The sequence below is a fragment of the Emys orbicularis genome, chromosome 18, assembly GCF_028017835.1.
Source record: "Emys orbicularis isolate rEmyOrb1 chromosome 18, rEmyOrb1.hap1, whole genome shotgun sequence".
NCBI lineage: Eukaryota > Metazoa > Chordata > Testudines > Emydidae > Emys > Emys orbicularis.
In genome coordinates this window covers 295305-307127 of record NC_088700.1, presented here as the reverse complement: position 1 = coordinate 307127, position 11823 = coordinate 295305, and the positions used below count along the sequence as shown (strand labels likewise).

The 11823-nt window shown below is 53.1% G+C and overlaps 1 long non-coding RNA gene across 1 annotated transcript; it reads left to right on the top strand.

Annotated features, from left to right (window-relative positions):
- The first annotated feature begins 2205 nt into the window (after window positions 1-2205).
- Window positions 2206-3448, top strand: LOC135891167 (uncharacterized). The gene is made up of 3 exons (XR_010562252.1): window positions 2206-2286; window positions 2652-2769; window positions 3367-3448. It is a non-coding gene; the product is annotated as an uncharacterized LOC135891167 (long non-coding RNA).
- Window positions 3449-11823: the final 8375 nt, after the last annotated feature.

The window sequence follows — 11823 nt, the reverse complement described above, 5'->3', positions numbered from 1 at the left end:
GATGGAGAAAGAAGTCAAGGGTAAGAGCCCACCCCCGTTGTGAGATGGAAGGCGCGCAAGAGCCATGAGACAGTGAGCATTGTTGATGCCAGGCTATGGCGATGCCATCTAGCTGGAAGCGGAGCAGCCGTCACTGTCAGTGAGCTAAGTGTCTGGTTTGGTGAGGAGTCTGGTCACGGCCCACATGGCTCCAGGCAGGGATGCGCCGTTAGCTTGGTCTGTGTTTGTAAGAAAAGGTTCCCGTCTAGCTGTGGCTACGAGGGAGACAAGGTCCCCGTTATCAGGGGCTGCTCATTTTGTCTGGCCAGGAGCGGTGTGTCCACCGCAGCGAAAGATTGCATCTAGGAGGATGACTCTAGCTGGTGAGTTTCTTGCCTTCCTTCCATGTTTCTCTCTCTCTTCTCTAGTGTGTTGTCTGACCCACTTTCTCGGTCTGTCCTTGTCTCTACTTGTTCGGTCTCCTTTCGTTGAACACGGGCAGGCGTGCTAGGTGTGCAGCCCCACTGGCTAGGTCTCGGAAGCCATGTAGAAGTGGGAGGGGACAAAAATCACGCGGGGCAGTGCGCGCGAGAGTGGAGCATCACTGTCAGTGTTGACGCAGTCTCTGTTCATCGAGTGGGGTCGATGTAGACGGGATGGGAGAGGGAGGCAGGGATGAGGGCAAGATTTTGCCCATCAATTGAGTTTTGTGGAGTGATGGCTCCTGCTTGGTTTATTTGTGGCGCTTGCAGAGGAACAGTCGAGCAGCAGCCGAAGGAAAAGCTGGCAGAGGTGGACCTGAGCAGCCTGGACATCCTTGTAAGCGGAGATTAACAGTCCTCCGCTTTCTGCCTTCCGCATAACTGACTGTGAGTAAGCCGTCAGTGCTTGGAATTCCTCATCTGTGCTCGCTCTAGTTTTCTTCACAGGCCGTGAGCTTCCTCACTGGGCACGGGGCTCTGTGGGATTGAGGCTGGGGAGGGGCCAGAGTCTGCTCTGCAGAGTGACTATGTCGGGTGCCGTTGCAAGGGGTGCTTTTTGGTTGTAATGCTAAAGGTGTAACGGGAAGAGGGTTGAGGGCGGATATGCTCAGTCCTCAAGTCTCTTCCTTCTCTATCACTGGGTGAGCTTCCCTGGTCATGCCACTCTAGGTATCCTCTCTGAAGCAGGCAATATTCAGTAGCGGACGTGAGCAGGGGTCTGAGAGTAGCCCTTGGCCTGTGTCTCCAGTCACCAAGTTGCACCACACACGTTATGTGGAGGGTCCAGGGCTCTGCACAGCACTCCGGGCTGACCTGCTCCAGCCTGGGCTCCTGGGTCCTAACCCTCGTGGTTACTGCTCCCCGAGGGCTCTGCTGGCCCTGGAGCCCGACCCCAACCCGAGCGGCTCTTAAGGTCTGTGAGCGGTCGAAGGGCGGCCGGGAACTGAGGAGCAGCCACAGCCCCGGGACCCCACCCAGCACAAGGACAAGAGTGGGGAGCGCTGTGGCTGCCTGCATCATTGCGCCACCTAGCGCAGCAGTCGCCCTACCCTGCCTGGCTCTGGCTTCTGGCCTCTGGGCTGGTGAAGGGCCGGAGCCTTTGAGGGGAGGAGGCGGAACTTGCACTTCAGTGAGGGGTGAGGCCTCGTGGTGGTGGTGGGGATGCAACTGCCACAATTTTCTGTCTACCCCACCTCAGCTCCCCCAATGAGGAAGGGGCTGGTGCTGCCCCTGCTGCCCACAGGCTGTCACTGCTCCTCCAGGGCAGATGCACGCTGCGCTTTTCCCCAACTGGCCACCGGGTGTCACCGCTGCTCCAGGAGAAACACAGTCTGTATGTTACCCTGCCTGGCCACCGGATGGCATTGATGGTCCAAGGCAGACAGCACAGGCATTACCCCGGCTGGCCACCGAGTATCACTGCAGCGCTGTGGGGGGGAAATGGTTTCTGCCATACCCTGAGTGGCCACGTAGTGTCTGTGTTGCTCGACGAGGGAAATTCTTTGTGCTTTGCCGCGAGTGGCCACCAAGTGTCACTGCTGCTGCCTGGGGGACATGCTCTGTGCATTGCCGTGATTGGCCACTGGGTGTCACTGTTGGTCCAGGGCAACTACATTCTGAGAAATACCCCAGGTGGCCTCTAAGATACATGTGTGGTAAAGGCTGAGTACAAACATCTGCTTCCCTTTAGGTGGGGCTCGGTTTGTAATAAAAGTTTTCCTCCTTGTTCTGGGTGCAGAGGGAGAATTTCCCTATCTTGGGAGCAGCTGATCTTCTTGGACAGGGAGGAGCATGTTCACCTGAGCAGAGGCCTGGAACCGGAAAGGTGAGTACAGGTGGTGAGTTTGTCCTTCTTCCTATGTGTCTCTCTTTGAGCTCTCATATGTTGGCCAACATACTCTCTCTCTCTCCCCTTGTCCTGTCTCCTTGCATAGAACATGGGCAATGGTGCATGCTCACAGGCTTGGTCTGGGGCGTCTGCAACCCAATGGGGCATTGGGAGGGGGAAGAGAAGCATGATGGTACTAGATCCTCCATTGGTAGTGGTGGGGGTGACTGTGGGAGTTGACTGTCACTGTTCATCAAGTGGGGCTGATGTACAGTGGATGGGAGAGGGAGGGCAGTATCTCGTACACCAGTAGAACTTTGGGCAGTGATGGCTCCTGCTTGGGTTATATGCTGTGTTTGCAGAGGAATCGCCCAGGAGCCCCAGCCGGAGGAGAAACTGGAAGAAGTGAACCTGAGCAGCCTGGACATCCTTGTAAGCAGAGATGAACAGTCCTCCGCTTTGTCTTCTCCATGACTGGCTGTGAGTGAACAATTATGGCACTCTATTGCTCATCCGTACCACTCTAGTTTTCTTCTACCATTCTCCTGCTGCTCTCTGGCCCTGCTGTATCACGGCACAGTGTCACTGTTGCTCCTTAAGGAAATGCTCTGTGCATTACCCCAGGTGTCCACCCAGTGCCACTGTTGCTCCATGGGGGAAATGCTTTGTGCATTACCTGGATTAGCCACCCAGTGTCACTGTTGCTTTATTTGGGAAATGCTCTGTGCAACTATACAGAGTGTCCACCCGGTGTCAATATTGCTCCATGAAGGAAATGCTCTGTGATTACCCGGGGTAGCCACGCAGTCTCCTTTTTGCTTCATGAGAGACATGTTCTGTGCAATTACACCGAGTGGCCACCTGGTGGCACTGTTACTGCCTAAGGGAAATGCTTTGTGCATTCCCCTGGCAGGCCACCTGGTGTCACTGTTGCTCCACGAGAGAAATGATCACTCAGTTTCTGTTCATCCAGTGGGGCTGATGTAGATGGGATGGGAGAGGGAGGCAGGGATGAGGGCAAGATTTCACACACCAATAGAGATTTGTGTAGTGATGGCTCATGCTTGGCTTTTGAAGCTGCGCTTGCAGAGGAATTGGCCAGGAGCCCCAGCCACAGAAGAAGCTGGCACAAGTGGACCTGAGCAACCTGGACATCCTTCTAAGCAGATATCTGGGAGGCGGAAACCTGAGGACTGTTCATAATTGGCTATGAGTAAGAGGTCAGTGCTTTGAATTCCTCATGTGTGCTCCCTCTAGTTTTCTTCACAGACCGTGTGCTTCCACGTTGGGTAGGGGCTCTGTGGTATCAAGGCTGCGGAGGGGCAAGAGTCTACTCTGCAGAGTGACTATGTCGGGTGCCGTTAAGGGGGCCAATACAGGGAGGAGAAAAGGGACAGAGACCTGAACCCTGATTACAGGGCAGTCACCCTTTCTTTAGTAAAATACTCCTCCTTTACACAATGGCGGGGGGAGGGGGAGTCCCCAATGTGAAAAGATCTGGAAATGAACAGGTAAGGGAGGGATCCTGCTGAGTGTCCCCTTTCCAATCAATCCTCCATCCCTCAGCGACACCCTTCCCGACTTACCTCCTACCCCACCAAGAAAATGACAACTTTATGCCCCCTACCTTTACCAGAAAAGACCCCTCTTACTTGTGACGCGGTCCTGTTAGTAGGGTTAGGTGCACCCACGTGCCGGCTCTGAATACCACCGCATCTACCTACAACATCTCAACATCCACACATTTCAGAAAGGACCGCCACATGAATCTCTTCGAACGTAGCCCGAGGAATCTCCTCTCTTTATCACCAAAGAGACACAAGGCCTGGAATTCGGACACAACTAACGGAGCTGTCCGAATCCCTACAGTTGACACTCATCAGTCCGACAGTGTTCTTTATTGTGCACAAGAAAACAAAGGGTGAAAGTTGTGGTTGGTTGAGCGGTGTAAATTGGGCAGGGCAAAAGGACTTGAGGAAGGATTAGACGGAAGTGAGGGTCTGAAAGGAGCCCCCCACCTCACCTGTTCATTTCCAGACTTTGTGACATTTGCTTGGTTGGGCCATTTCTTGGCTTTTTTGAGAAAAGGGGCGAATTATCCACGGCCTCCGCCATCCCCTTACAGCCGCCCCTTCGCCACACCATATTCCATCTGACCGGGATAGGTCCCAAGTAAGCTTTCACTTCAAATCTCAAAAAAGCCAAGTAGAAATCATTCTGTGGGAATTTACTGTGACTAAGAGAAACAGAAGTTCAACCCTTCTCAAGGGGTGTGTGGTCAGGGGGAGTCGCTCAGCCGCAGGCACAGAAAGGCTCCCCTAGCTTAAGCGTGAGAGGTATAAGACCTTACACCCTGGTTACAGGGCGGTCATTTTGCCGGGCTTGTCAAAGTGACCTGTGGCTTAATTTGCATGGCAAAGGAGACCGAAACCCTCCTTACAGGGTGGTCCTTAAGCCAGGGGCGTTCCAATGGGCCAGAGCGAAAAGCGCTGTAAAGGAGAGACCTCCCTTCCCTCAGAAGTGGGTGGTCTCGTTGCCCAGCGAGTGCCAACGGCCCAAGAGGAATTAGAAAGGGGAGACCTGCACCCTTCTGACAGGGAGAGGTCAACGGCACGGGGCATTTTAAAGGCTAGGTCCTAAGGAGCTCAAACCCAGAGAGACCTCAACCCTTTTTAAAGGGGGGTCGCTCAGCCTCAGCTATGGAAGGGACCCATAAAGCATTTTGGTTGGCAAGGAATGGACCTTGATCCTTGTTTACAGGGAGATCCTTTTACCGGGCACCTGAAGGGGGATTAAGCCTGTGCGGAGAAGTGTCGAACCCGAGCCCACGGTACAGGGGTGCGGTGTGTGCGGTGTGTGCAGCCTTTGTCCGTGGCTTTTTCTTCCCTTTTCCTGCAGTTTCTTTGGTGCTTGTGTCGTCTTGTCCATTTTGTCCTTTGAGTTGCTAGAAAGAGAGAGGTGAAGCGGGTTAGGTGTGGCTCAGTAGAGAGCACGAGTACAAGGTACATTCAGATTACATTGGCAAGGTACTTGCCCGTGCCGGAAATGACCCCAATACCTACTTTTCGGCACCGATCTCTTTCAGAGCGCAGGAGAGCTTGCGGCAGAACGCGGGTCCAGGTGGATGCAGAGGACGCGGGCTTTGACTTGGCTGAGTGCGTGAGTGAGGAGGGCGCGGGACAGCTAGTAGGACAAACCCTGAACCCTCTCAAGAGGCTGGTTTCTAGAACTACTTTCCAAATGGCAGTGTTACCTTGTGAAAGGCAGGGAAAGACCCACCCCCTAGTTAGAGGGAGCTCACTTTGGACCTTGGCGTGAAGAGGGCCAATGCAGAGAGGAGAAAAGGGAAAGCGACCTGAACCCTGATTACAGGGCAGTCACCCTTTCTTTAGTAAAATACTCCTCCTGTACACAATGGGGCAGGGGGGGAGTCCCCAATGTGAAAAGATCTGGAAATGAACAGGTAAGGGAGGGATCCTGCTGAGTGTCCCCTTTCCAATCAATCCTCCATCCCTCAGCGACACCCTTCCCGATTTACCTCCTACCCCACCAAGAAAATGACAACTTTGTGCCCCCTACCTTTACCAGAAAAGACCTCTCTTACTTGTGACGCGGTCCTGTTAGTAGGGTTAGGTGCACCCACGTGCCGGCTCTGAATACCACCGCATCTACCTACAACATCTCAACATCAACACATTTCAGAAAGGACCGCCACATGAATCTCTTCGAACGTAGCCCGAGGAATCTCCTCTCTTTATCACCAAAGAGACACAAGGCCTGGAATTCGGACACAACTAACGGAGCTGTCCGAATCCCTACACTTGACACTCATCAGTCCGAGAGTTTTCTTTATTGTGCACAAGAAAACAAAGGGTGAAAGTTGTGGTTGGTAGAGCGGTGTAAATTGGGCAGGGCAAAAGGACTTGAGGAAGGATTACACGGAAGTGAGGGTCTGCAAGGAGCCCCGCACCTCACCTGTTCATTTCCAGACTTTGTGACATTTGCTTGGTTGGGCCATTTCTTGGCTTTTTTGAGAAAAGGGGCGAATTTTCCACGGCCTCCGCCATCCCCTTACAGCCGCCCCTTCGCCACACCATGTTCCATCTGACCGGGATAGGTCCCAAGTAAGATTTCACTTCAAATCTCAAAAAAGCCAAGTAGAAATCATTCTGTGGGAATTTACTGTGACTAAGAGAAACAGAAGTTCAACCCTTCTCAAGGGGTGTGTGGTCAGGGGGAGTCGCTCAGCCACAGGCACAGAAAGGCTCCCCTAGCTTAAGCGTGAGAGGTATAAGACCTTACACCCTGGTTACAGGGCGGTCATTTTGCCGGGCGTGTCAAAGTGACCTGTGGCTTAATTTGCATGGCAAAGGAGACTGAAACCCTCCTTACAGGATGGTCCTTAAGCCAGGGGCGTTCCAATGGGCCAGAGCGAAAAGCGCTGTAAAGGAGAGACCTCCCTTCCCTCAGAAGTGGGTGGTCTCGTTGCCCAGCGAGTGCCAACGGCCCAAGAGGAGTTAGAAAGGGGAGACCTGCACCCTTCTGACAGGGAGAGGTCAACGGCACGGGGCATTTTAAAGGCTAGGTCCTAAGGAGCTCAAACCCACAGAGACCTCAAGCCTTTTTAAAGGGGGGTCGCTCAGCCTCAGCTATGGAAGGGACCCATAAAGCATTTTGGTTGGCAAGGAATGGACCTTGATCCTTGTTGACAGGGAGGTCCTTTTACCGGGCACCTGAAGGGGGATTAAGCCTGTGCGGAGAAGTGTCGAACCCGAGCCCTCGGTGCAGGGGTGCAGTGTGTGCGGTGTGTGCAGCCTTTGTCCGTGGCTTTTTCTTCCCTTTTCCTGCAGTTTCTTTGGTGCTTGTGTCGTCTTGTCCATTTTGTCCTTTGAGTTGCTAGAAAGAGAGAGGTGAAGCGGGTTAGGTGTGGCTCAGTAGAGAGCACGAGTACAAGGTACATTCAGATTCCATTGGCAAGGTACTTGCCCGTGCCGGAAATGACCCCAATACCTACTTTTCGGCACCGATCTCTTTCAGAGCGCAGGAGAGCTTGCGGCAGAACGCGGGTCCAGGTGGATGCAGAGGACGCGGGCTTTGACTTGGCTGAGTGCGTGAGTGAGGAGGGCGCGGGACAGCTAGTAGGACAAACCCTGAACCCTCTCAAGAGGCTGGTTTCTAGAACTACCTTCCAAATGGCAGTGTTACCTTGTGAAAGGCAGGGAAAGACCCACCCCCTAGTTAGAGGGAGCTCACTTTGGACCTTGGCGTGAAGAGGGCCAATGCAGAGAGGAGAAAAGGGAAAGCGACCTGAACCCTGATTACAGGGCAGTCACCCTTTCTTTAGTAAAATACTCCTCCTGTACACAATGGGGCAGGGGGGGAGTCCCCAATGTGAAAAGATCTGGAAATGAACAGGTAAGGGAGGGATCCTGCTGAGTGTCCCCTTTCCAATCAATCCTCCATCCCTCAGCGACACCCTTCCCGATTTACCTCCTACCCCACCAAGAAAATGACAACTTTGTGCCCCCTACCTTTACCAGAAAAGACCTCTCTTACTTGTGACGCGGTCCTGTTAGTAGGGTTAGGTGCACCCACGTGCCGGCTCTGAATACCACCGCATCTACCTACAACATCTCAACATCAACACATTTCAGAAAGGACCGCCACATGAATCTCTTCGAACGTAGCCCGAGGAATCTCCTCTCTTTATCACCAAAGAGACACAAGGCCTGGAATTCGGACACAACTAACGGAGCTGTCCGAATCCCTACAATAGACACTCATCAGTCCGAGAGTTTTCTTTATTGTGCACAAGAAAACAAAGGGTGAAAGTTGTGGTTGGTAGAGCGGTGTAAATTGGGCAGGGCAAAAGGACTTGAGGAAGGATTACACGGAAGTGAGGGTCTGCAAGGAGCCCCGCACCTCACCTGTTCATTTCCAGACTTTGTGACATTTGCTTGGTTGGGCCATTTCTTGGCTTTTTTGAGAAAAGGGGCGAATTTTCCACGGCCTCCGCCATCCCCTTACAGCCGCCCCTTCGCCACACCATGTTCCATCTGACCGGGATAGGTCCCAAGTAAGATTTCACTTCAAATCTCAAAAAAGCCAAGTAGAAATCATTCTGTGGGAATTTACTGTGACTAAGAGAAACAGAAGTTCAACCCTTCTCAAGGGGTGTGTGGTCAGGGGGAGTCGCTCAGCCACAGGCACAGAAAGGCTCCCCTAGCTTAAGCGTGAGAGGTATAAGACCTTACACCCTGGTTACAGGGCGGTCATTTTGCCGGGCGTGTCAAAGTGACCTGTGGCTTAATTTGCATGGCAAAGGAGACCGAAACCCTCCTTACAGGGTGGTCCTTAAGCCAGGGGCGTTCCAATGGGCCAGAGCGAAAAGCGCTGTAAAGGAGAGACCTCCCTTCCCTCAGAAGTGGGTGGTCTCGTTGCCCAGCGAGTGCCAACGGCCCAAGAGGAATTAGAAAGGGGAGACCTGCACCCTTCTGACAGGGAGAGGTCAACGGCACGGGGCATTTTAAAGGCTAGGTCCTAAGGAGCTCAAACCCAGAGAGACCTCAACCCTTTTTAAAGGGGGGTCGCTCAGCCTCAGCTATGGAAGGGACCCATAAAGCATTTTGGTTGGCAAGGAATGGACCTTGATCCTTATTTACAGGGAGGTCCTTTTACCGGGCACCTGAAGGGGGATTAACCCTGTGCGGAGAAGTGTCGAACCCGAGCCCACGGTACAGGGGTGCGGTGTGTGCGGTGTGTGCAGCCTTTGGCCGTGGCTTTTTCTTCCCTTTTCCTGCAGTTTCTTTGGTGCTTGTGTCGTCTTGTCCATTTTGTCCTTTGAGTTGCTAGAAAGAGAGAGGTGAAGCGGGTTAGGTGTGGCTCAGTAGAGAGCACGTGTACAGTGTACATTCAGATTACATTGGCAAGGTACACGGCCCTGCCGGAAATGACCCCAATACCTACTTTTCGGCACCGATCTCTTTCAGAGCGCAGGAGAGCTTGCGGCAGAACGCGGGTCCAGGTAGATGCAGAGGACGCGGGCTTTGACTTGGCTGAGTGCGTGAGTGAGTGAGGAGGGCACGGGACAGCTAGTAGGACAAACCCTGAACCCTCTCAAGAGGCTGGTTTCTAGAACTACCTTCCAAATGGCAGTGTTACCTTGTGAAAGGCAGGGAAAGACCCACCCCCTAGTTAGAGGGAGCTCACTTTGGACCTTGGCGTGAAGAGGGCCAATGCAGAGAGGAGAAAAGGGAAAGCGACCTGAACCCTGATTACAGGGCAGTCACCCTTTCTTTAGTAAAATACTCCTCCTGTACACAATGGGGCAGGGGGGGAGTCCCCAATGTGAAAAGATCTGGAAATGAACAGGTAAGGGAGGGATCCTGCTGAGTGTCCCCTTTCCAATCAATCCTCCGTCCCTCAGCGACACCCTTCCCGACTTACCTTCCTACCCCACCAAGAAAATGACAACTTTGTGCCCCCTAACCTTTACCAGAAAAGACCCCTCTTACTTGTGACGCGGTCCTGTTAGTAGGGTTAGGTGCACCCACGTGCCGGCTCTGAAAACCACCGCATCTACCTACAACATCTCAACATCAACACATTTCAGAAAGGACCGCCACATCAATCTCTTCGAACGTAGCCCGAGGAATCTCCTCTCTTTATCACCAAAGAGACACAAGGCCTGGAATTCGGACACAACTAACGGAGCTGTCCGAATCCCTACAGTAGACACTCATCAGTCCGACAGTGTTCTTTCTTGTGCACAAGAAAACAAAGGGTGAAAGTTGTGGTTGGTTGAGCGGTGTAAATTGGGCAGGGCAAAAGGACTTGAGGAAGGATTACACGGAAGTGAGGGTCTGCAAGGAGCCCCGCACCTCACCTGTTCATTTCCAGACTTTGTGACATTTGCTTGGTTGGGCCATTTCTTGGCTTTTTTGAGAAAAGGGGCGAATTTTCCACGGCCTCCGCCATCCCCTTACAGCCGCCCCTTCGCCACACCATGTTCCATCTGACCGGGATAGGTCCCAAGTAAGATTTCACTTCAAATCTCAAAAACGCCAAGAAGAAATCATTCTGTGGGAATTTAAAGTGACTAAGAGAAACAGAAGTTCAACCCTTCTCAAGGGGTGGGGGGTCGGGGGGAGTCGCTCAGCCGCAGGCACAGAAAGGCTCCCCTAGCTTAAGCGTGAGAGGTATAAGACCTTACACCCTGGTTACAGGGCGGTCATTTTGCCGGGCGTGTCAAAGTGACCTGTGGCTTAATTTGCATGGCAAAGGAGACCGAAACCCTCCTTACAGGATGGTCCTTAAGCCAGGGGCGTTCCAATGGGCCAGAGCGAAAAGCGCTGTAAAGGAGAGACCTCCCTTCCCTCAGAAGTGGGTGGTCTCGTTGCCCAGCGAGTGCCAACGGCCCAAGAGGAGTTAGAAAGGGGAGACCTGCACCCTTCTGACAGGGAGAGGTCAACGGCACGGGGCATTTTAAAGGCTAGGTCCTAAGGAGCTCAAATCCACAGAGACCTCAAGCCTTTTTAAAGGGGGGTCGCTCAGCCTCAGCTATGGAAGGGACCCATAAAGCATTTTGGTTGGCAAGGAATGGACCTTGATCCTTGTTTACAGGGAGGTCCTTTTACCGGGCACCTGAAGGGGGATTAAGCCTGTGCGGAGAAGTGTCGAACCCGAGCCCTCGGTGCAGGGGTGCGGTGTGTGCGGTGTGTGCAGCCTTTGTCCGTGGCTTTTTCTTCCCTTTTCCTGCAGTTTCTTTGGTGCTTGTGTCGTCTTGTCCATTTTGTCCTTTGAGTTGCTAGAAAGAGAGAGGTGAAGCGGGTTAGGTGTGGCTCAGTAGAGAGCACGAGTACAAGGTACATTCAGATTACATTGGCAAGGTACTTGCCCGTGCCGGAAATGACCCCAATACCTACTTTTCGGCACCGATCTCTTTCAGAGCGCAGGAGAGCTTGCGGCAGAACGCGGGTCCAGGTGGATGCAGAGGACGCGGGCTTTGACTTGGCTGAGTGCGTGAGTGAGTGAGGAGGGCACGGGACAGCTGGTAGGACAAACCCTGAACCCTCTCAAGAGGCTGGTTTCTAGAACTACCTTCCAAATGGCAGTGTTACCTTGTGAAAGGCAGGGAAAGACCCACCCCCTAGTTAGAGGGAGCTCACTTTGGACCTTGGCGTGAAGAGGGCCAATGCAGAGAGGAGAAAAGGGAAAGCGACCTGAACCCTGATTACAGGGCAGTCACCCTTTCTTTAGTAAAATACTCCTCCTGTACACAATGGAGCAGGGGGGGAGTCCCCAATGTGAAAAGATCTGGAAATGAACAGGTAAGGGAGGGATCCTGCTGAGTGTCCCCTTTCCAATCAATCCTCCGTCCCTCAGCGACACCCTTCCCGACTTACCTTCCTACCCCACCAAGAAAATGACAACTTTGTGCCCCCTAACCTTTACCAGAAAAGACCCCTCTTACTTGTGACGTGGTCCTGTTAGTAGGGTTAGGTGCACCCACGTGCCGGCTCTGAAAACCACCGC